This window comes from Myxocyprinus asiaticus, chromosome 33, assembly GCF_019703515.2.
Source record: "Myxocyprinus asiaticus isolate MX2 ecotype Aquarium Trade chromosome 33, UBuf_Myxa_2, whole genome shotgun sequence".
NCBI classification, from domain to species: domain Eukaryota; kingdom Metazoa; phylum Chordata; class Actinopteri; order Cypriniformes; family Catostomidae; genus Myxocyprinus; species Myxocyprinus asiaticus.
The window spans coordinates 9,684,921-9,711,286 of NC_059376.1; the positions used below are offsets into that span (position 1 = coordinate 9,684,921).

Genomic DNA, 26,366 nt, shown 5'->3' on the forward strand with positions numbered 1-26,366 from the left:
ATTGCACATAATTATTGAACAGTTTTAACTGTTCATGAGATGGATAGCCTGAGGGAAAAAACTGTTCTTGTGCCTGACAGTTCTGGTGCTCAGCACTTTGTAGCGCCGGCCAGAAGGCAACTGTTCAAAGAGGTAGTGGGCTGGGTGAGTGGGGTCCAGAGTGATTTTTCCAGCCCTTTGTGCTTCATTGTCACTTCATTATCATTTATGACTTTATCAGCTCTAGAAGAACTGTGCATATGCTTTCTGTGGGTACACCAAGGTTTCAAAAAAATAATTTGGCCTGCATAAGCTGACGTTTTGTCCAAACGCACCCACACAGTGTGCCGCATATTTTGGGCGAGGCAAGTGACTTATTTTAAGCTTGTTTTTCCAGACCAGGTCCCTTGTTTTTCTTGAAACACTGGTTCTGGATCTGGCAACACTGCAACTGGTATATCACCCACCTTTAGCACAGAGTACTGTCATTTTATTTAATGGTACATATAATACCATTTAAAAATGAGGTGGTGGAACTGGAATGAAAAAAATACTGTTTCTGCACAGAACAAATTGAAATGAAAAACAAAAAAATTAAGAACATATGCAGTGTGTATATATATATATATATATATATATATATATATATATATATATATATATATATATATATATATTCGTTGCACAATAGTGCCTCTTAATTCTTATTTCTCAACACAAATTTAGTAAAGTGTGAGCAGCAGGGTAACTTAAAGGGGGTCGCACACCAGACACGTCTGGTGAATGACATGGCACGTTCTAAAATTAGAAACAATTGTTTTCTATGAAGGTATGCACACCTCCTCTACCACTCACCGTCCGTTGCCAGTGCCCAGCTATGACTCTGGAGGCTACTCAAAATTCTGCAGAGATGTTATGAAAGGCATTGATTCTAGCCATCACTGGGTGATATACAGTATTGTGTATATGTATATTTTATATTGCTTACACAATGTATTTTCAGCTACAATTATGTCTTTTTGTGGTTTGACAGCTTGAATGAAAGCTATTCAAGGCTACATACAGTGAAATTGCTTAATAAACGCCTCCATTTCTAATCGTTCAGTTTGCGCATTTACACCAGTTTCATTCATTAACCTGCAAACTGATCAATGTCACTTTGCTAATTCTTGAAGAAGTACAAAAATATTTGTAACTTTTGTGAGTATGGTGAAAAGATTCACAACTTTGGACTGCCACCTGCACCGCAAAGACGCATCCTGTGTGGGTTGTGTCTAAAAGGTAAAGTAACGGCGACATTCACACACTGATTATTGTGTTCAGTTGGAGTCCTACAGAAACCCTATACCTACCCCTTAAACTAACCTTGACCTTAACCCTACCACTAAATCTAACCCTGAACCTAACCTCAGTAACAGCAAATGTGACCCTCGCAAGACTTAGGCTGCCTTGGTTTTACCTTCTAGACACAGCCTCCTGTGTGTGATACCTGTGCCTTGTCCTGCCCGTGACATGGTGCTTCTCATCAATGAGGGGATAAAAAAATTAAATTAAAAATCTCAATTATTCTATAAACAAATTAATCTCCATTGTGATTGGATCAGTCAATGTGAGCCAACTTTGAACATTTTTCATAACAAATCTATTCACCCCATTTAAGAAAAAATGATGTGTTTAATAGGGGCCTTTAGCCCCTGCAGCAGGGAGGCTTTTTACCCCCAAATGCTATCCTTTCACTTATTGGACAGTTATTGCAAAAAGTTTTATATAATCACCTTGAACAAAACTGAAAATGAAAAAAGTATTTTGTCTCAAAATAAATGTGATCATTTCCAGGATATTAATTAGGTACATACATTTGCAACATTTTAAATAATATTAAATATTAGATCAAAATGCTATTTAGTGTTTTGGGAGAAAATAAAATCAAAGGTGCCTTTTACCACCGGGCAGCCTTTAGCCCAGTTGTACCCTATCAATATTTTATAAAATTCCTATATATATATATATATATATATATATATATACAGTACATATATAATACAGAAAGAGAGTGAGAAAGAACAGGGAGAGCGAGACATTATATACATTATAACATTATATTAATGTTATATTATTATAACATTCATTCAGCGGCTGACGGACTGACCATTGGCAGCGTCACAAAAAATTATATCGGCAGAGTGAGACAGGAGCTCAATGTAAGAACTGCCTAATGTACAATACAGCCTGAAGCACCGGCAACTTGAACCATTTCATTTTCAACACAGACTGCCCACAGAGCCCTGCATGTAAGTGCAAGGCCAGGAGGTCATTGACTCCCTGACACAGAGAGAGAGATAGACTGAAGAGGAAAGAGGAGAGGCAGACAGGTACAGATACTCCATTCCTGTATCTGTGTCCTGCAGAGAGTCTGCAGATTTTGCTCCTGTGATCAGATGGTCTGTGGTGGATCGATGCTTGATTTAAGCATTAAATAAACCTACGTGGAAAACTGATAAGCTGTAGAGACAGCAATTAACATTCTGGTATAGGAGCCATTTAGAAGTCACCTTTCAGTGCACAAACACCGAAGGCTCATCTCAAGTGTAAACTCTGGTGTGAGCTCTTTGGGGTCTGTGAGGTGTATACTTCATTTCTGAGGACTCATCTCTCATTAAGTCTTAAAGCTGAAGTGTGTAATTTCTGAGTCACTAGCGGAGTCACCAAATGGAGTCATACACATAATCAAACAGATTCCTGAAAACTCCCTCCGTCTACCTTTGGTTGTAGATTTTCTTTGTGATTTTTCTTTCCTATGGGATGAAAGGACTATCTGAAAAAGGGATGAAAGAAGAAGAAACTCTTTGTTTATGGTCCCCTGAAATATTCATGTGTGATCTTTCATACTGAATATGTAAAAAAAATATTCTAGTGATTGTTTCTCTGTAAATATGTCTTCACTTATGTCACGCATGAGAAAAATTTGTTTGGGAAAAAAAACTACATTTAGGAACCATTTGAACATATTACTGTGCCCCCCACCTCATATTTGAAAATTTAAGTTTCACTTTAAAATATTTGAATCGCTGTGGCAAAGGTTTGTGATTGGAGCAGATAAAGGAGGAAGCGGGAGCTGGTTTCCACGTGTGTCATGTTTATTACAAACAAAACAGAAATCGCTTTTCAGCATAAACGAAACCAAAATACTGCTTTTCAGCATAAACACACAGTATCTTGCTTTTCAGCGTAAACACTCTCTAAGAAACAGACATGCAGACTCTGGTGTGTGCCACTCTTTCTCTCTCGGTGGACTGGGCCATCTTTTATCTCCCCCGACTCTCACTGTGCACATAGAAACAGTCATTAGTAACAATTCATCTCAGGTGGATGTCCTTACTGCTTTCTCTCTCCCCCTCACCTCCACATACCCCCCCCCCCTCCCCTTTCTGGAGAGGAAGTCCATGACAGCCATCTGTGCCCCAGGTCTGTGGACCACCTTGAACTTAAAAGGCTGGAGTGCCAGATACCAACGAGTGATCCGGGCATTGGTATTCTTCATGCGGTGGAGCCACTGGAGCAGGGCATGGTCTGAACAGAGGGTGAATGCTCATCCCAGCAAATAGTAGCAGAGAGTGAGGACCGCCCACTTGATGGCCAAACACTCCTTCTCTATGGTGCTGTACTTCGTCTCTCTCATAGAGAGCTTTCGACTAATGTACAGCATCGGGTGCTCCTCCCCCTCCACCACTTGGGACAAAACAGCACCCAGCCCCCTGTCCGATGCATCCGTCTCCAAAACAAAAGGGAGAGAGAAATCAGGGGAACGCAGAAGCGTCCCGCCACAAAGTGCAGCTTTAACCAGTGTGAAAGCCTGTTGGCACGGCTCCATCCACTGGACAAGGTCTGGAGCTCCCTTTTTAGTGAGATCAGTCAGCGGGCTGGTGACGTCCGAATAATTAGGCACAAACCTTTGATAATAGCACCTGTCCATGCCCCAAGTGGAACCCCAGATACCATACCTCCACCCATCCAATTGCGCACTTCTTCGGGTTTGCCGTGAGTCCAGCTCATCGCAGTGACCTCAGAACGGCCCCCAGATGCTGCATGTGCCGCTGCCAATCATTTCTGTAAATAATGATATCATCCAAATAAGCAGCGGCATACGCAGCGTGCAGTCTGAGGACTCGGTCCATAAGGTGCTGAAACGTAGCCAGGGCCCCAAACAAACTGAAATTAAGGGTCACAAATTGGTGTAATCCAAACAGTGTGGAGAAGGCCATTTTCTCATGGGACATTGGCGTTATGGGGATCTGCCAATAACCATTTGTTAAGTCCAGTGTCGAGTAAAAGTGAGCTGTGCCCAGCCAATCAAGCAGTTCGTCGATACGAGACATTGAATATATGTCAAATTTCAACATCTCGTTGACTTTTCTATAATCCACACAGAACTGGACCGAGCCATCGCTCTTAGGTACCAGAACCACTGGGCTGGCCCAATCACTGTGGGATTCCTCTATTACCCCCATATCAAGCACCGGCGTCTCTGGCTCCCCTTTATCTCTCTCTTCCGCTGATTAGTTGACTCAGCACCCACCGTGCACCCTCACAGCCTGGCCATGCCCCTCTTCTCATCACACTCTTCCCCCTCCCGATTCAGGCTGGGGCGCCGTTCAGACTGGCCTACTCCCCCCCATCTCTGGAGGTGAGACGCTGCCCTTCCGTCCATTCCGCCAGCCAATGGTCCACCATGCCTCCTGGGAACCTGGGAAGAGGTGAGGGGAGGGAGAGGGAAAGGGTGTGCAGGAGAGACACAGAGAGAGAGAGAGGAGAGAGAGAGAAAAACATGCTTGTCGGTCCCCGGACACGCCGTCGCCTAGTCCTCAGCCACTCCTCTGACCTCTGGCGGATGACAGCCGCTCCTCCCCGGGAAGATGACAGCGAGTCCTCCGACCCCTGGCGATGGAACGGCTCCTCCCCTGGCTGACGGCAGCGGCGAGGACTCCACTACAGCACATCCCTCCTCCCTCCAGGGTTTCGGCACCAATGTAACGGATTAAGGATGGGCAAGGAGGAGGCAGGAACTGGCAGGATAGTCAACATAACTTTAATGACGTAACTGAACTTAAAACAACATTAAACAGACATAAACACACCCACACAGTGCCCGTGTGTCTCTCTCTCTCGAAACGGCATCTGTGGCTCCCCTTTATCTCTCTATCCCACTGATTAGTTGACTCATTGCCGGCCTTGCACCCTCACAGCCCGGCCACGCCCTCCTCCTCATCACAGTGTCATTTTCCATTTAACATGACTATTTGTGTATTTATTTCTCCACTGAAAAGGATGATTAATTTGAGCAGGGAATTTAGTTGGTGGCATCTCTAGTGGATAGAGTCAACATCTGCCTTCACAGTAGCCACGAAGTTCAACATCTATCTCTGCAGATGACAAATTCATTAGGATGAGCATGAATTTTTGAGAAGAGAGAAAATGACTCATGTCTCATGACAACTCGTAATAATTTGCATGGGATGGTGAAATCGTAAAAAATATCGCACAACTTGGCTCCTACGAAAAGGTTTGACTTTTAAACAAACCAAGCAATCACATATGCTTCCCACGTCACGTTCCAAAGGGGTTACACTTTATTGTTAGGTTTAAGTTTGGGTTAGAGGTTAATTTACTTGTTTTTTGGCTCGTTTATTTTTCTCTAGGGAGTAAAAGTCGTATGTTTGTGTACGAGGCAACTTGTACAATTTCGGCATCTCATACAATTTTTATGACTTGTCATAAGATCGGGTCGGAATTATCATGAGTTGGCAATCGAGAATTATTACAATCATGATGATCATCATGAAATCTACAGTCATTTACAAGGTATAGAATGTAAGAGCATAATCGTCTGGATTCCGGGAGATTTACTTAAAGGGATTGTTCACCCAGAAATGAAAATTCTCTCATCATTTACTCACCCTCATGCCATCCCAGATTTGTATGACTTTCTCTCTTCTGCAGAACACAAATGAAGTTTTTTAGAAGAATATTTCAGCTCAGTAGGTTCACACAATGCAAGTGAATGGTGACCAGAACTCAGAAGGTCCAAAAAGGATATAAAGGCAGTATAAAAGTAATCCTTAAGACTCCAGTTGTAAAGTACATATCTTCTAAAGCGATATGATAGGTGTGGGTGAGAAACAGATCAATATTTAAGACCAACCCCGACCAGTAGGTGGCTGAATGTGAAAGTCACTTCCACACCAGAATGCGGAAGTAAAAGTGAAAAAAAGAGTAAAAAAAAAAAGAAAAGAAAAAAGACGGAGATATTGATCTGTTTCTCACCCACACCTATCAAATCGCTTCAGAAGACATTAATTGAATGTCATGCATTGTGTGGACCTACAGAGCTGAGATATTCTTTTAAAAACCTTTGTTTGTGTTTAGCATAAGAAAGAAAGTCATACACATCTGGGATGGCATAAGGGTGAGTAAATCATGAGATAATTTTCATTTTCATCCTTTTTTCAAACAATGGATGAGTTGTTCTCTTTTGACATTATTTAGTGCTGTTCCACAAAACCAATATGGCAAACGATTAAGTCAAGTCATTTTTATTTGTATAGCGCTTTTCACAACACACATCGTTTCAATGCAGCTTTACTGAAAATTAAGCATTAACAGAAAATGAAACTGTAATATCTATAAAGTCTTAGAGTCATCATTGTGTAGTTTGATTAAATAAGATTGTAAATTGTGTATAAAATAAATAATTAAATAGTTAAATAATAATTGTATTTAGAACCCCCGTGAGCAAGCCGAAGGTGACTGTGGCAAAGTTGTAAGAACTATAAGATTAATGATTAATGTCTTTGAAGATCATCCTGGATTAACTGCAGAAGTTCACATAGATGCATTGTCCTTTGTTAGTTGGCTGATGAAGGCTTTTGTTGGCAATTCATTGACAGTCTATGTATTCCATTTCAAGAGTGTAGTCCATCATTATACCAAGGTGATACAGGCAGAGATGAGTGAGGTGCATCACAGTTCAACCGGTTGGTCATTTCGGTGAGGTCTATCCTAAGTCCAAGGTTTAGGCAATGGTATATGAAGTATCCTATGTCTTATGGTTGGAGTTGGCATCAGTTCATTCTCTAAAGTCCATCATAATAGACTTAAATGATGTCTGGCTGGCACCGGCTACATTTAGTCATCATCACGAGACACGTATCAGTGGAGTCCCACACCGATGGAGCTGGATCTGGCCGGTTCTGGTGACCTCAGGATAGGAATCCCGAGGTTGAGACAGGGATACAAATAGAATAATATTAGTGTAGATGCCTTTCAGTTTTTTTCAGAGTTATAGATCATGATAAATATTTCTGGTTCCAGTAGACATAACTAAAGCAGCCTAATTGTGAGTTGAAAATAGATGAGTCTTTAGTCTGAGTTCTGAACAGTGTTAGGGAGACAATTCCATAGTTTAGGAGCCAAATAGGAAAAGGATCTACCTCCTTTTGTGGATTTTGATATTCTAGGAACTATTAACAGGCCAGAATTTTGCGATCGTAATGAACGTGATGGAATATAGCATGGTAGAAGGTCACTTAAGTACTACGGAGATAGACCATTCAAAGCTTTGTACATAGTTAACAAAATGTTAAAATTAATCCAAAATTTAATAGGTAGCCAATGTAACAACAATAAAATGGGGCTAATATGATCATATTTATTGGTTCTAGTCAGCACTTTGGCTACTGCATTTTGAACCAATTGAAGTTTATTTATTGAACTTGCTAGACATCCTCCCAGTAATGCATTACAATAATCTAGTCTTGAGGTCATGAACGCATGAATTCGTTTTTCGGCATCAGCAACAGAGAGCGTGTGTCATAACTTAGTATATCAATATTTGATACCAATCTGTCCTTTGAAAATCTAATTTCCAATGTTTGTAGTACAGCATTCTTCCACCTCAGAAATATTGCTAAGTTCTTCGCTGTAGAAGACGATGTAACAGTACATCCATCCATTGAGAGTTAAATCATATTTTAGTGGCTTATTTTTTTTTTAGAGGTTTTTGGTCCAAAAATTAGTACCTCTGTTTTGTCAGAATTGAGTAGAAGGAAATTTCTGGCCATCCAATCTTTGATTTCACTGATACACTCTGCTAATTTGGAGAATTGTAAAATTTCATCGGGTTTCGAAGGAATATAAAGTTGGGTATCTTCGGCATAACAGTGGAAACATATTCCACGATTCCTGATAATATCTCCCAGGAGAAGCATATATAAGGAGAAGTGTAGAGGCCCTAAAACTGATCCTGTGGCACTCCATACTTAACTTTTGTTTGATTTGACAATTCCTCATTTACATATGCTAAATAGGACCTAAACCATGCTAATGCAAGTTCACAAATGTCAGCATAATTCTCAAGCCGATTGTGTCGAAGGCAGCACTAAGATCTAAAAGCACGAGAAGAGAAATGCAGCCGCGATCAGATGATAAGAACAAGTCATTTGTAAATCTGATAAGAGCAGTCTCTACACTGTGGTGGGGCCTAAATCCTGACTGAAATTGTTCATATATATATATATATATATATACTATTTCTCTGTAGAAATGAACATAGTTGGGAGGACACTACATTTTCCAGTATTTTTTACATAAATGGAAGATTTGGGATTGGTCTATAATTAGCCAATTCTCCAGGATCAAGCTGTGGCTTCTTAATAAGTGGTTTGGTAACTGCCATTTTAAAGTTTCTTGGGACATGTCCTAAGGATAATAAGGAGTTGATAATATTAAGAAGAGGTTCTGAGATTACAGGGAATACCTCTTTTAAGAGCTTATTTGGTATTGGATCTAACATACATATTGTGGCTTTTGATGTTTCGATTAGTTTTGTTAGCTCTTTATGACCTTTGACAGCGAAAGATTGAAGTTGCTTGTGAGGAAAATTATGAGACACTGTTTTATGAGGTACTGTGACAAACGATTGCATAATTCCAATTTTATTTCTGATGATTTCAATTTTATCAGTAAGGAAATTCATGAAGTCATTACTATTGTGCTGATGGAATATCTGGTTCATTCGAGGCTTTATTCCTAACCATTTTAGCCACAGTACTGAATAAACACCTAGGATTGTTGTGGTTATTTTCTATGAGTTTGTTAAAATATGCTGACCTGGCAGCTTTTAGTGCCTGTCTGTAGCTACAGACACTACCCTTGCATACACCGTGAAATACCTCTAATTTTGTATTCTTCCACTTGCACTTCATTTTCCGAGCTGCTCTCTTGAGAGCATGAGTGTGATCATTGTACTATTTTGCAGGGCTGTTTTCTTAAATTTTCTTTAATGGAAGGGTGGCGACACTATCAAGAGTACCAGAGAAGACTGTATTTATATTTTCTGTTATTACATCAAGTTCTTCTAGACTTTGTGGCTTACTGAGTATATGAGATAGATCTGGAAGATTGTTAGTGAAGCTATCTTTAGTGGTTGAAAGAATATATCTAGCTGAAAGATAGCGTGGTGTAGAGTGAGTAACATTAGCTAATCGCAGCATACAAGAGAGGAGGTAATGATCTGAGATGTCATCGCTCTGAGGCAGAATTTCTATAGTATCAACATCAACTCCATATGACATAATTACATCTAGCTTATGATTATGGTGATGAGTTGGTCCTGACACATTTTGTCTGACTCCAAGAGAGTTGAGAATATTGATAAATGCTAATCCCAATGTGTCATTTTCATTATCTATGTGAATCTTTAAGTCACCAACAATTAAAGCTCTATCCACTGTAACTACTTGATATGCAAATTCACCAAGGAAATCAGAATATGGCCCGGGTGATCTATATACTGTAGCAAGGGCAAAAGACGACAGAGATTTTTTATTTGTATCTGATGGTGTCACAGTAAGCATTATTAGTTCAAAAGACTTAAACTTATATCCTGTCCTCTGATTAACACCAAAAACTTCACTGTAAATTGTAGCAACACCTCCTCCTCGACCCTTCAGGCAAGGTTCATTTTTATAACAATAACCTGGGGGAGTAGATTCATTTAACTAATATGTTCATCCAGTTTAAGCCAGGTTTCAGTGAAACAGAGCACATCCAAACTATGATCTGTAATAATTTCATTTACAATTAGTGCTTTGCTTGAAAGAAATCTAATGTTTAGTAGCACTACCTTTATATAATGTTTATCTTCAAATTTTTTATTTTTTTTTTGCAAGTTTTATCTTAATCAAAAAATTTCTAAATGATTTAGTGAGAGTTTTGTGTTTGGTAGTTCCGGGAACAGACACAGTATCTATATGATATCTAGGCAATACAGTCTCTGTATGTTGTAGTTTATTTGGCCTGTGTGATGTCTCAAGGCAGCTAGCAGATATTTGGATTAGCCAGTTTGTCTGCTTCCTGACCTGGGCCCCAATTAGTCAAATGCTATCACTATTAAGACTATGAGCCAAATTACTAGAGAGGAGAGAGGCACCTTCCCTGGAGGGATGGAGTCTGTCTCTCTTTAGCAGGTCTAAATAATTCCTATGCTATTCTCCGGACACCACTCAGACATCCAGCCATTCAGTGACACTAATCTACTATAAACCTCGTCACCACGATGAGAAGGTAGGGGGCCAGAGCATATTACAGAGTCTGACATCATTTTTGCAAGTTCACACACCTTTTTAGCATTATCTCTAGTGATCTCCGACTGGCGAAGCCGGACATCATTAGTGCCAACATGAATAACATTTTTTGAAAATCTATGTTTAGCATTAGCCATCACTTGTAACTTTGATCTGATGTCAGATGCCCAAGCCCCCGAAATGCATTTAACAATAGTGGCTGGAGTCTCTATTTCCACATTCCTTACAATAGAATCTCCTATAACCAGGGCACTTTCAACATGATTCTCAGTGGGTGCATCACTGAGTGGGGAGAATCGATTGGAAACCCTAACAAGAATGGGAGAGTGGTGTCACTTTGCTAAGCGAGTATGCTGCCGAGACATCACCCAAACGCCCTGCTGCAGGGGCTCTACAGCCGGAACAAAAGTGTGTGTTGCTCGCTGTTCTACCCGCATCCGAAACAGTATCTACCGGCTTCTCTTTCTCACTGACCTCCACTAGTGTTCGGATGCGTGTCTCTAACTCATTCATCTTCTCCATCAGCCTGACTAATTCCTTACATTTATCATATGTAAATTCCTCACTGCTGATGGAAGAAGCCATAGTAAACATGTGGCATGTAATGCAGGAAACAGTAACATGAGCGGTTGCCATGACTTACCACAATTGTTTGTTGTTGTTGTTATGGTTGTTCCTGAGCGGCGAGGGTTTGAGATCGATGCAATAATCCGTGTAACGCAGAGGAGAAAACAGGTGTACACAGTAAAATGCATGCAGTTTAATCGCGATAAAAATAGAAAGCAGATGCACATGGAAAAATGCACACAGTTGAATTGCGAAAAGAGAATAATGCGGGGAAAAAAGATGCGTGCTGAAAAATGGCAGAGATTAAAGATTAAAAGCTGAAAACAGATAGATAAGCGATGCTAAAAGAGCTAGCAGGCTACAAACAAAGACTCAAGCTTTACAGATTGTGTTAATAAATAGCTTTATTATTCATTTTCAACATGTTTTCTGCTGAGCTCAGTGTGTTCTATGCGGCTTAGACTCTATACAATAAAAAAAAAAAATTCAGCAGCTACAAATCTTACAGCTTTATGCAAGAGCCACAGATATTGTCCATTGGGATGAACCAATCTGTTCTGAATCCCTCTTCCCATTTCAAGATCTGTGCTTAAATTGATTTGTGAATCTTTCAGTCTAAAAGGTGGTCACATCGCTATCTGAGATACTATATATTTCCTGAACGTCCGGGTCATGAGGGACGTGAGCTGTCATCCACGGCAACACATCTAACTCGTGCCGGGGGTGGAAGGCATGCCCGGTTACACATCTAATTTGGCCAGTACCCTCCCCGCTCTATTCCTGGACCAGCGAGGATGCCTGTGGTGCATGCACTTTTGGAAATAGAAGCTGGCTCCCTGAGGAGGGGTGCGCTCTCTACTTTAATGGCAGTGGTGATGAGGCTGTATTCACATCAGGTGTGCCTCATCACTGCTGCCCAAACAAGGCTTGTTAATTACGCCCCTCCTCTCTCGGCCCCCAGAGGTGAGGCAACAATGATGAGAGGGGGGGTGGTCGTTCCGCCACAAAAGTATAAAGGATTTGTAAAGATTTTTACATTTCTGAAGCTGTACATAAGTAAAATGTGTTAGATGTCTATATGTCCTTATTGTACATTCCAGCATCTATTCAAATGTAGAGAAATATATACATAAACGTTACATGTAAATGTATACATGTAAATACCTACAAATAATAATGTCGTCAACCTGGAGATGAAGTCTCCAGTGATATCAGTGGCCTTGAAAAAGCTACTTTATTATTCGTCTGTTATTTAATTATTAAAATGCAGTAGTTCATACTTAGTTTGTGCTATGGGCATGAATGATATATCAAATTATGCGACTTGTTGAGGAGAGCTGTGCTGCTTTTCCTTTTCTAAGGGATCAGACTTTACTTGGTGGAACAAGTCCTATAGAAGGAGGGGCCAAAGCCATATCTAGTGAGCAGAATATCATAGAAACTTTGAGGTTGTCAAGAGCAAGGATCATTCGAGACTTGTCAATTTGCCAACAGATGCTTCTGCAAATAATCCAGCACTTTGAGAACAACGTTTCCCAAAGACAAATTGGAAGGATTTTGGGCATTTCACCCTCTACAGTGCACAATATAGTTAAAAGATTCAAGGAATCTGGTCAAATCTCAGTGTGTAAAGGGTAAGACGAAAACCACTTTTGAATGCGCGTGATCTCTGATCCCTCAGACATCACTGTCTTAAAAAAACATCATTCATCTGTAATGGATATCATGAACATGGGGTTGGGATTACTTTAGTAAATCTTTGTTAGTCAACATCATTCGCCGCTTCATCCACAGATGCAAGTTAAGACTTTACTATGCAAAGCAGAAGCCCTACATCCACACTGTCCAGAAGCGCTGATGACTTCTCTGGGCTCAGTCTCATCTTAGATGGAAAATAGAAAGACAAGTCCACATTTCAAATAGTTTTTGAAAAACACAGCCATCTTGTTCTCTGGGCCAAAAAAGGAAAAGGACCATCCAAGCTGTTATCAGCATCGGCCAGGGATGTGTCAGTGCCCATGGCATGGGTAAATCGCACATCTGTGAGGGCACCATTAATGCAGACCAATATGTAAAAATTTTGGAGCAGCATATACTACCATCCAGCACCGTCTTTTCCAGGGACGTCCCGGCATTTTCAGCAGGACAACTTCAAACCACATACTGGCCGAATAAGCAGAGAGTATGGGTGCTAGATTGGACAGCCTGCAGTCCTGACCATCTCCAATTAAGGATGTGTGGTACATTACGAAGCGCACAATATGACAACAAAGACCCCGTACAATTGTGCAGCTGAAGATCTGCATAATGGATGAATGGGGGAAAATTCCACTTTTTAAACTTAACAAACTTGTGTCTTCCGTGCCTAAATGCTTAAGTGTTATTAGAAGTAGTGGTGATGTTTCACAGTGGTAAACACTCGACTGTCTTTTGGTGTTGCAATCATCTGATTTGAAATTACTCTACATAAAAAAAATAAAAAACTATGAAATTCACAAGGTTAAACATCATATTATGTGTAGTTGTAGTGCTTTCAATATAGCAAAGGGTGAATATAATTTACAAATCACTCCTTTTTGTTTTTATTGTCATTTTGCATACTGTCCCAACTTTTTTGGAATTGGGGTTGTACTATTTGTGTAGAGCTGGCTGCTTTTAAAATGGTAAAAAGGGTTCATATCATTGGCTTCATTCATCTCTGTGAATCAAGTGGAAAACAGTCCTCAGTAATCTCCAACTGAATGCCGCCCTGGGACTTCATCCATTAACTATAAGCGTGCATGCTTGGAGAACTGAAATACTGGCAGATATAGCACATGATGAGCATATTCGTTATGGCTGTTTTTGTTGTTGTTGTGCTGTCACTGCTGGTCCCCATGCACGAAAGACTCAGAGATTATGTAGCAGCAGCTGAGAAATGGGCCAGACCTATTCAATTCTCCCTTATATTTGGAGAGAATGAAAGACAGAAAGAAAAATAATAAAATGGAAAAACAGAAGGCAGTCTAAAGCAAACTCACTGCAAGCAGCCCTCTTTTAGTGTCTACCTCAGCTTTGTGATCTGAAAACTCATCAGCTAACCAAAGTGAAGATTCAAGGCCACTGTTCAATTTTACACTGTTTGTCTTGATGCCGCAGTTGTGATCCACTTTTTAAAGCTATACGGTAATATTATTTTTACCCAAACTGACCCAAAAGCACCGTAGCCAAACTAAAGAAGGAAGATTTAAAAAAGAAAGAAAGTTCTGTCATCATGTATTCACTCTTATGTCATTCTAAACTTGTATGACTTTTGGAGACATTTTTAAGAATGTACTGGTCACCCTTTTCCATACAATTACTGTATAATAAATGGAGAATGGAACTGTCAAGCTTCATAAAGGTATGATAAAAGTGCTTTTTCCTAGGTCCTCTGAAGCTTTTAAAGCCTTTGTGTGAGGAACAGACAGAAGTTTAAGTGGGTATTCACTGAGCTCTCCTTAGCACATTGGAGATCTTGAGAGAAGTAGTGTTAATGTAGTGCAATGTTGAATGAGTGAATGAATTGTTCTTTTAAGACAGAGCTTTTATTGATCCAGTTTACAAAAAGACAGTCTTTCCGGTCCATTTACATTTTTTTTAAAGAAATAGTTCACCCAAAAAGTAAATTCTCTCATCATTTACTCAGCCTTATACCATCCCAGATATGTATTTGACTTTCTTCCTTCTGCTGATCACAAATGAAGATTTTGTTGGTCCATAAAATGCAAGTGAATGGTGACCAAAACTTTGAAGCTCCAAAAAGCACATAAAGGCAGCAAAAAAATAATCCATATGACTTCAGTTGTTAAAACCATGTCTTCTGAAGTGATATGATAGGTGTAGGTGAGAAATAGCTCAATATTTAAGATTTTACTATAAATGTCCACTCTCACTTCTTTGTTTTTCTTCTTTTGGTCTTGGTGATTTGCATTCTGCATGCATTTCGCCACTTTCCGGGCAGGGAGGAGAATTTATAGTAAAAAAAGGACCTAAATATTGATCTGTTTCTCACCCACACCTATCATATAACTTCTGAAGATATAGATTAAACCACTGGAGTCATATGGATTACTTGTATGCTGCCTTTATGTGCTTTTTAAAACTTCAAAGTTCTGGCTACCATTCACTTGCATTGAATGGGCCAACAGAGCTGAGATATTATTTTAAAAATCTTTGTTTATGTTCAGCAGAAGAAAGAAAGTCACACACATCTGGGATGGCATGAAGGTGAGTACATGAAGAGATAATTTTCATTTTTGGGTGAACTATCCCTTTAAGCTTGGAAGCTTTAGTCCCCATTCATTGTAATTACATGGCAAAAAGTGGCCAGTATATTATTCAAAAATTCACATTTTGTGTTCCACAGAAGAAAGAAAGTCACACAGCTTTGAAATGACATGAGTAAATAAAGACAGAATTACGACATCATTTAATTTACATATTCAAATAATGATGTTGAACTATTCTTTTAAAAGAATGTGCAGAGTCTGTTATGGGCACTGTCCATGTTTTCATCCAGAACTCTTTTAATATTCCCTTCTGACAAATAAAGAAAATCAGTTGCAGTGCTTGTATGGACTGAAAATGCAATATTTATGGTGCACCAGTGTACAGCTGTAGTTTAATACGGTAATAAAAAGTCTTCAACTAAAGTGGGATTTTATTTATTTATTTATCTTTCTTTTGCTCTGGGTGCTGTGTAAGTGCTGATATCTAAATAGATACTGCATTTGACTGACAGTGCTGGCTGCGCTGTTATAAGCTGGACCACAGCATTTTGTTTGTGAAGTTGTGAGGTACAGTCTCCCGTGGCATTGTGTTTATACTACATTGTGTGATCCCAGCATCCCCCTTGCGTATCACAGAACTGCATTTGCATAAATGATTGACAGAAGAGGATAAATACAGCACAATTATCAGATGGTGTCACGGTTTGGTAACTTAATAAAACTAAATCATTTAAGATAATTACAGCATACATTTTTAGTCATTTGGTGAAACTTGGCTGCTGTGTTGTTTTAACAATTATGTACTTTCACGTAGCCGACATTTGACTATCAGCATTAAAGGGATAGTTCACCCAAAAATGAAAATTCTCTCATCATTTACTCCCCCTCATGCCATCCCAGATGTGTATGACTTTCTCTCTTCTGCTGAACACAAATGAAGATTTTTAGAAGAATATTTAAGCTCTGTTGTTCCATACAATGCAAGTGAATGGTGACCACAATTTTGAAGCTCCAAAGAGCATGTAAAAGCAGCATAAAAGTAATCCATATGACTCCAGTGATTTAATCAATATCTTCTGAAGTGATCTAATTGGTTTTGGGTGAGAACAAACCAAAATAAAACCCCTTTTTCACTGTACATCTTATTATTGCAGTCGATTACACATCCTAGTGCATGACACATGTGCAGAGTGCTAGATGGCGCTAGGAAGTGTAATCGAGCTTGAAATCATGATCTCCAAGAAGACTGCTGATTTCAAGACCTATAGTAAAAAAGTAGTTATAATATATTTTGGTCTGTTCTCACACAAAATCGATTAGATTTGCACACGCAGTTCGGGCCGGTTCTGAATGCTATAGAGCAGAGGATGCAGCAGACCACCATTATCTGACACACTTTGGCAGGACTGAACAGCATCCCTGACTACTGCGATCCAGACACCTGAATCATCTTTTTAACATGCCAAAATTGCACTTGACTACATTGTTTCTCCATCATTTTAACATTATTTGATTAATTACTGCTGATATGATTGATAGAAAATGCACAAAAACATCTCTTTTAATTAAAATTCATTTTACCGCCTGTTTTCATCTGGCAGTAATAGTGCAATATAAATTGCACCAGACAATTTTTGTGAATGAAGTGCAATCTATAACAAGTCCAATTTACATAGATAGGAGCCATGTTTGTGTGGAAAGGAATGACAATGATTAAGGATAACTTGCAGCGCAATTTCAGCATTGATTGCACCTGCTTAAACTGGATTGCTGGTGGTTTAGTTTTTTGTTCTGAAATACCACGCGCAAAAGTGCTATAGTGAATTTACCACTGAATGTCTTTAAAAGATTTGAAGCCACAAACCCAGGGCCATTTCTGAGCATATGGAGGCCCTAAGCAAAATCCTACTTGGAGACCCACCACTGTCACATCTAGCTACATTCTCCCTTCGCTCTTGGGCCACAAGGGGGTCCCCTATAACTGTCTAATTGAGCCATAACAGCTGTCTCAGTCTTATTTGCAGCTTTTAGTGTTTTAAAAAAAAATAAAGGCTTGCTTTGCAGGGTCTCCTGGTGGCTCGGGGGCCCTAAGCGTCCGCTTATACCGCTCATAGCTGGAAATGGCCCTGCACAAGCCTGACACATCCAGAGATTAGTTTGTCCTCAAAAGCAGTCGTATCGACACAGTATCTTTTCAATAATTTTTTGTTTCTCTACAGACTGACAAAAACCTGTGTTCCTGACTTTCGCAAGTTGTGTTCCAGTCAAGCAATCTGTTTGGAGCTTGCACTGTTCACAAGTGCTTCCCAGTTTTACATGCAATATGCATCAGATGATCATTGAACAGTCTGTGGGAGACTTTGTGCATCCTGACTCCCAGAAACTGCACAGCCAGTCGATCAGATTGAAACTTGCCATTATGAGAAAACTGTTGCCGTTTTTTATGCAACAGACAGTCTGTGGGCGTGCCGCCTGAGGCTGTGACTAACAAAGCTGTAACCTCTCTTTGTTCCATGCCTGAAACTCTCAGGCTGTTTTCAGAGGATTTTGCTGGAGTATTCCTCTACATCTGATCTCAATGCTTTAGTCATTCCTCCAAAAGGTTTAGAGAGAAACCTTAAGGCCATGGCAGACTGGTGGATGGTGTGGAATCAAATCTCTTTCAGGGTTGCGGTCCTGCAGAGAGCCTCTCCACTGACAGACCGAGCTCATTTTCCTTTCGTATCACAGAACTTCTGCTTTTGAAAAGTAATTTTTCTATGTGATAAAAGGCTTTGAAATATTGAAGGTTATCTGGGAGTTCACTGTTCACTTCTGCTGTGTTTTAAATAATTAAAGCGAAGCAAATATAACATAGACACGACCAGGGTTTGCTGAATCAAACATGGTGAGATGGTTACATATGATTAATGACAAATGAAGATGTATAATACCTTAAAATAGTATGTGAAACAGAACAAATCATGCAACGATAAAGGTTTAAATTGACAGTTTACCCAAATGTCATCCCAGATGTGTATGAATTTCTTTCTCAGCCTGTTCTCGTGGAAATTACGTGGGATTGCAACGTTTTTGCAAAACGTAATTTACGTGGTGTTTTACACGTTTGGCACGTTTTACATGTTTAAAAGTGAAACGTCCAGCTGAGGGCGCCAAAACCCAGTGAAATGAGGTTGTATTCAGATGAGATTTTGAAGGTGGATTTGGAGGTTTTCATGAGTAAAACATACGTCCCTTAACAACCTAACACAAAAACCCCTAAACCCAACCAATAGTGTTGTAAATTGCAAAAGTGAAATGAAAAGCAGTTTATTTTTTTCTGAAGCAACTAGCCAACCAATGGCTAAACCCAAACGATAGTGTTTTAAAAGGCATAAGCGAAATGAAAAGCACATTTTCTGAAGCAAGCACATCTTTCCATGTTGCTTCCGTTACACTGTGGTATCATGTTTCAACTTGCGTTCTTAAACGGTCTTGAACTCCTCTCTGTTGTGTTCAAAGTCCAGTGATTTACCATGTGAGCTACCATGCAAGCTAATCACTTTAAAATAAGTGCATATCAGTAGGAGGGTCTATAATACAAGCGTAAAAAATTTCTCGTTTTTCAAACGATGCGTTAGAGTAAAAGTGTGTCGATATCATAACATAGCAGTGTATGAGTAATAGAGAGAAAAAGAAGTGTTTATAAAGTCCTTATCAGCTTTTGACCTTATGATTTGTGTAAATGTGAATAAAACACAGTTGTTGTAGCTCCTCTAGTGTTCATTTCATCTAAAAACTGAAGCGATTTGTACCTGGAAACACATATCGAGTTTTGCAAAAATGTATATAGAGTCACGTTTTCACTATGAGACCAGGTTGCTCTTTCTTCTGCAGAACACAAATGATGATTTTTAGAAGAATATTTCAGCTCTGTAGGTCAACACAATGCAAGTGAATGGTGACCAGAACTTTGGTGCTCCAGAAAGCACATAAAGGCAGCATAAAAGTAATCCAAACGACTCCAGTGGTAAAATCCATGGCTTCAGAAGCGATATGATAGGTGTTTGTGAAAAAGAGATCAATATTTAAGTCAATTTTTACTATAAATGTCCACTTTCACCAGCCGTCCTAAGCGAGAAGGGTCTGTCTGTGTTCTGCAAGACTACTACAAGGCACGCCTACTACAAGTTATGCCCCCTTCAGATAACCAGCTAAATGCTTAAGTCTTTCAACAGTTGGATGTCACAGTCATACACTGTGTTTGTTGTGTTTATTTTGAGTTCCGCAGCAACTCTACACCTATCCATACCCCTAAATCTAACCACAAAGATTAATTCGCATTAATTTCTTTCTTCATACATATCGCCATCTATTGGGCAGGGAGGAGAATTTATAGTGAAAAAGGACTTAAATATGGATCTGTTTCTCACCCACACCTATCACATCGCTTCTGAAGATATGGATTAAACCATATGGATTCGTACTTTTATGCTCATTTATGTGCTTTTTGGAGCTTCAAAGGTCTGACCACCATTCCCTTGTATTATATGGACCTACAGAGCTGAAATATTCTTCTGAAAATCCAATTTGTGTTGTGCAGAATAAAGAAAGTCATAAACATCTGGGATGGCATGAGGGTGAGTAAATGATGAGAGAATTTTAATTTCTGGGTGATCTATCCCTTTAAAGTAGTAATAGTTGTTGACTACACTGCATGTTTTCAGCGAGTGGCGTCCAGTCATCCTCTTGGAAATAAAAAAGTTTATGTTGCATTTTTAATTTTGTGTAAAAACATCTTAACTGGCAGTTCCTGAGTCAAGAAAAAGATGTTAAAAATGGCATATTATACTGATATTACTTTGGGTTCATTTATCACACTGGAAATGAAAGGTCAAGTCAAGTGCGTTGTAATAGCAATGAAAGTGAATGGTTAGCAGGAGCAGAGCAGCTTGGTGTTTCTGCTAAATATCTCCTATTCAGTTCAAAATAAAAAAAGAAAGTCATATGGGTTGGGTTTGAAATGAGGTGAGTAAATGAAGGTAGAATTTACTACCTTTAAGATAACAGATTCATGTGAATGGAAATACATTATGTGTTCAGAAGAGTGAGACAAAAAATAGGATTCTGTCATCCTTTCTCTTTTGTGTCCCAAGATGGTTGTCAATAGCCTAATAAAACTAAATGCCTGAACACTTTAATTTGCTATCAGAGTTGGAGGCCAAGAGTACAGCTTAACACCCCATAGGAATTAAAATAACAAACATGCAGATATCTTATTTAGATTATGTGGGACTGTTACAGTCTGCAAACAGATGTTAACAAGGGACTTTGCTGGCATTTTAGAAACAGTGTTGGGATTACTTACAGCTGTACTGCTGTAGGCACAGAGCAATGAAAAAAACATAATTATTGTTTACTTTTCATTTAAAACAGTTATCCATATTAGCATAATTATTTTATGTAAATCTCTTTATCTTGCGCAATGTATTCATAATTGCAGAAATAGACTGCTGTGTTCAGGATTCTTTACAGGAATGTTCTGGCGGTGTCTGTGACTGTCAATTACCACAGACCATAATTTCAACTTGTCTCTAAGTTTGTACAAACAAACAGAAATCGAGTTTACAGTAGTGCACTTACATTGGGGATCTATGGGGCAAGGCATTCCGGAGGATTTAAAAGCATACGTAATTGTGAAGTTGGTATTTTTATTACATCATTTAAATGAAATATTCTGTACAAAAATATGTTATTTGAGCTGTAAATTTGTCTAAATTATGCTTTAAGCAGAGGGACTACTTTTGTACATTTTTAGTGAATTAACTTCTGTTTATGCATTACCAATGGAATTCCTTGGATTTTTCTGTAAACAATCCTTTTCTGGTATCCTTGCGTGTATCATGAGAAAGTTAATGGGTTTACAAGCTTTACATGGTCATGACAGACAAGTTCAAGTTTAAGTATTGTGAATGTACTTTCAAAACTGTGTGTATTTTCACATGTTTTCCAGTGCAATGCTTTGTCCCATAGACTTCCATTAAAAGTGTTTTTTTATGAACTAAGTGACGAGTCATATTTATTTATATATGAGTTGATATTATTTTCTGTGGGATCAGATGCTGTCTATAGTGCTTAGCTTGTACTGAACCCGGAACATTCCTTTAAGTTTAGGAATGCTGATTTGTTTTAAACATTGATATTTTGCAAAGTTCCTTCAGAAAGAAAATTCAATAGAGCAGCTTCAGTGATCAATATCCAGTAGCGGATCCTGGCAAAGGCAATATAGGCAGCCGCCTAGGGTGGCAATGCTCTCTGGGGCGGCACGACAGGGTACCTGATCGGCCACTCCCAACAGAGCTCGCAAGATCGCGATGGGGAAAAGGTGCCCCGATATGTACCACCCCGCCCCTGGCACACAATGGGAGAAAGGTGCTCCAAATCGTGCCACACTGCCCCTGGAAGACTGCGATGTGAGAAAGGTGCCCCAAATGGAGCCACACCGCCCCCGCAGAGAGCTCGCAAGAGTTACTTCATTTCTATATTCATTGTCTAGTTATTTTTATTTAAAGGGATAGTTTACCCAAAAATGAAAATTCTCTCATCATTTACTCACCCTCATGCCATTCTAGAGACATGGCTTTCTTTCTTTTGCAGAATACAAATTAATATTTTTTAAAGAATATTTCAGCTCTGTAGGTCCATAAAATGCAAGTGAATGTTGGCCAGAACTTTGAAGCTCCAAAAAGCACATAAAGGCAGCATAAAAGTACTCCATAAGACTCCAGTGATTAAATCCATGTCTTCAGAAGCGACATGATAGATGTGGGTGAGAAACAGATCAATATTTAAGTCCCTTTTTACTCTAAATCTCCACTTACACTTTCAGACGTGAAAGTGAAACTAAACAGGCATCAATGTGACTTTCAGATGTGAAAGTGGAGATTTAGAGTATAAAAAGGACTTAAATATTGATCTGTTTCTCATGTTGTTGTTGATATTAAGGGGGGCGCCACGTCGGATCTCGCCTAGGACACCAAGTAAACCAGAACCGCCACTGTCAGTATCAATACAGTAAGTTTTATTCAAACTCTTATAATAATGTTTCTTTTGAATTAACTGAATTGGTGTGTAATATTGTCCCAAGCATTTTCAAGGCTTTGTGTTTATATAAACTGAATCTCACATCTATGTGGCAGACTACACAACCTTCGCATCAGATGGCAGCTAAAAATAGCCTAGCACCCCCCAATCCCTCCCCTTCCACTCTTTCTTTCTGTCTTCACCTGCCTCTGCTCACCTTTTTCTCATCCGCCTCCTTCTCCGCTTCTGCATGCACACGCAGATCAGTGTGAATTTGATTAGTGTGCTACACTACAGTTTATAAGAGCATTAATCTCAATGGTGATTGTGAAAGCATCTTTTATGAGCATGCCCCAGAATGAACAACAGCTACTCATTCCAGTAGTCTCATTCCAAATCAGGAAAGTTCAGAAGGCTAAATAACCTCCTGTCTGGCTGCAAGAGATATAACAGCTAAAACATACTTGATGTTAGGTTTTCTCCTAGTGGCATAGCTGCTCGGAAAGACATCATTTCTCCTAAATAACTATTAAATGTTACAGAAAGCAGTGTGTATGTGTTTGTGTTTTGCAGGGAATGAGCGATAAACTGATTTGAGGGCTGTGAAGAGCCTTGCCAGAGCATGCTTACAGATGTGTACCAGGAAGTGTGTCTATTAGATCAACGCTCGTGGCTTTCACAGGATGAAGGATTGTGGTGTGTATCAGGTGTGCTTCTGCGGGTTTAGATGAATGTTTACTGTGTATTCATACTTGAAATGAGAATCAGATTTTGTGGTTTGTCTAAAATAGCGAATCTCATCTGGTTTTGCATCAGGGCACAGATTTTACCTTGTACATCAAGTGCGACCCAACAAAATACTAAAGTATTGTACAAAGTGAGCAAAAATGTATGGAGCAAGAACAAGGACTAAAGTGTTTGAATCTGAATTTTGTTCATTTGAATTCTAGACATGACATTTAACAAAATAAAAAAAAATGTGTAATACATTTTTTTTTTTTTTTTTTTTTTTTTGGAGGTGGAGGAATTAGCTATAAATATTCAGATTGGAAAATTCCAGGTTCACATTTTCAGATTTTCAGTGCTTGGCGACCCAGTGAGTCTGCCACATTGAAACTAGCTCATGCTGCTCCAACCACTAGGTGGTGCAAATAAATAACCCAGCTTTGCGCTGTCTAATCAGTCACACCGCACTGTTCATTTGCTCATGAACTAGTCTGCGCCATGCTGTTGAAACAAGCAGCACTGATTGTTATTCCTTCTGAGTTTTGTTTTGTTTCCCCTACAATCCTATTCTACATTGGACCGTGGCAGAGAATAGCTGTGATTGGCCAGAATGCCAAATTCAATTAATCTAATAACCTCTACTTTTCCCTATGGAACACGGAAGCCTGACATTTGGCCTAGTTTGTTTACATTATGAATTACTGAGATCTGAATTTGAGTTGAATTTGTATTTGGAGTTGAAAAAATTTAAGAAAAATTTGGAGTCGAAAAGTCTGAAAATTTGAACCTGTAATTTTATAAACTGAATATTTACAACTAATTCCACCTCAATAAAATTAAAAGAAAAAGAAATATGTTGCTTAAAAATAACAAAAATCTTCAGTTTTTGTTCAGTCTATGTCTAGAATAAAAAATAAAAAATTAATCCGATTCAAATAATTTAGTCATTGTGCTAGTTCCATAAAAATGTTCTTAAGATTGAAGTATTGAAACACATTAATATTACCATAAACTGCATACCCCTAGCAATATGCTAAATTATAATCATGACATAGCCCAAATTTAAAAATGTACCCTTTTGAGGGCCTGGGTAGCTCAGCAAGAAAAGACTGACTACCACACCTGGAGTCACAAGTTCGAATCCAGGGCGTGCTGAGTGCTTCCTAAGCAACCAATTGGCCCAGTTGCTAGGGTGGGTAGAGTCACATTGGGTTAACCTCCTCGTGGTCGCTATAATGTGGTTTTCACTCTCGGTGGGGCACGTGGTGAGATGTGCGTGGATGCCACGGAGAATAGCGTGAAGCCTCCACATGCGCTAGGTCTCCGTGGTAACGCGCTCAACAAGCCACGTGATAAGATGCGCGGACTGACGGTCTCAGATGCGGAGGCAACTGAGATTCATCCTCTGCCACCCGGATTGAGGCGAGTCACTACGCCACCACGAGGACCTAGAGCACATTGGGAATTGGGCATTCCAAATTGGGGAGAAAAGGGGAGACATTTTTTTTTTGCCCTTTTGATTTTTACATGTCTCTTGAATTTTATTGATGTCATGCTCTCAGTAGCCAATAATACATTGCATTAAACAAATTGTGGTTAGGTGGGTGAAATTACTTACAGGTATTGCTTTAGCACAGAGTAATAAAACATTATTAATGTGTGGCACAAAGCGTTTACCCTCCCTGTGAGTGAACCCATACTGATGTAGTCTGGGCAGGCTTGGGGTCATTGCCTTTTTTATGCATTGATAATCTGAAACAATGTCCCAATGATTATTGATCTATATCAAAAAAAAAATTAATACATTTTTTTTCAGATGAAAATAGGGCTAATAGTTGCATAATAGTTTTTGTCTCTTCATACAAATTTCTCAACACAACTTTGGTAAAGTGGCATATATTAACATTAGCCAACATTCAAATTAGAAGCCTTATTTGTGTTTTCAATTTGTTTCAATTTGTCACACATTTCAGTTGTTTTACCTTGAAAACTGTAACTGTATACAACAACAACAACAAAACATATGCTTTTAGAATGAGAATCACAATGGGATGATGCTGAAGTGAAAATAAAAGAAGTCTCTTACCTCGGTCAGTGGAGTTTGTCACTCTAAAGATGTCAAGCTTTTTTGTACTTCCACTGTGTCCGCTGCAGTGAGAGCACCTTAAAAAAACTACTTCATAAAATCTTAATATGATATGATATAATACTCCTTATATTTCAACCAGTGAGGGATGTTTTGTTTGCTTTGTGTTCGCTTGCTTTGTTTCTACTGTACTGAATGTTGTTGTCCAGGCGACCGCGTCATTGAGTGAGAGTGTGGTCTGTCTCTCTCCTCAGTGCTGCTCTCTTGTGCTCTCACTTGGCTTTGTTCATTCCTCCATCCAAGCCGACACATCAGCACAAAATGGAGAGGGGATAGACAGAGCTGTGCGTGTAATATATGCAGAAAAACCACTGAACACTTTAATGGATGGTTCATGTTATTGTAGATTGAACATACATCGCTGTTTTGGTATATTATGTTATAAAACTGCACACTAATGTGAAGATGTTGCACTATTAAGATGATGTATACACCGCCTGTACAGATGAGGATGGTTTAGTCTTACCTAGAGAGACGAAAGAGAGAGAGCGAGAGAGAGAGAGAGAGAGAGGAAAGAGAAAGAGAGAGAGAGAGAGCGAGAGAGAGCGAGAGAGAGAGAGAGACGAAAGAGAGAGAGAGAGAGAGAGAGAGAGAGAGGCAGTTTGATAAGTACAGTATATAAGACTATGAAGGAAAAGAGAAGCCCTATATTAGTAGTAGAGGTTATAATAGGACAAACAAGAGAACATTGCAAAAACTAATGTGAACATCTTAATAACAAGTCACCCCTGGGATTCAGTAATATTTCAACTTTTTTTTTTAACTACATTTGATTAATTGTCTGAATACTCCACTGCACTAGGCACATATTAAACCTCCAACAAATCTTATTTTCCCACTTCAGGCATCAAAGCCTTTTTATTATTTTCTCTTTTTTTTTTTTTTCTGATTTGAACACCTTGTTTTTTTCTCAACCTGTCACGGACATAATGGAAGTGGTTTGAAAATGATTCTACACAATTCTTGTTATGAAATAAACATCTACCTGCTGCTCAT

The 26,366-nt window shown here is 39.2% G+C and overlaps 1 protein-coding gene across 2 annotated transcripts in view; it reads right to left on the reverse strand.

Moving 5' to 3' along the window:
- Positions 1–25,563, reverse strand: part of LOC127423955 (protein dispatched homolog 3-like) — an 84,536-nt gene extending 58,973 nt beyond the window's left edge. For both annotated transcript variants that reach the window (XM_051668673.1, XM_051668672.1), the window contains exon 1: positions 25,311–25,563. The gene's annotated coding sequence lies outside the window, so the exon portion shown is untranslated. The remainder of the gene's footprint in view (positions 1–25,310) is intronic.
- Positions 25,564–26,366: the final 803 nt, after the last annotated feature.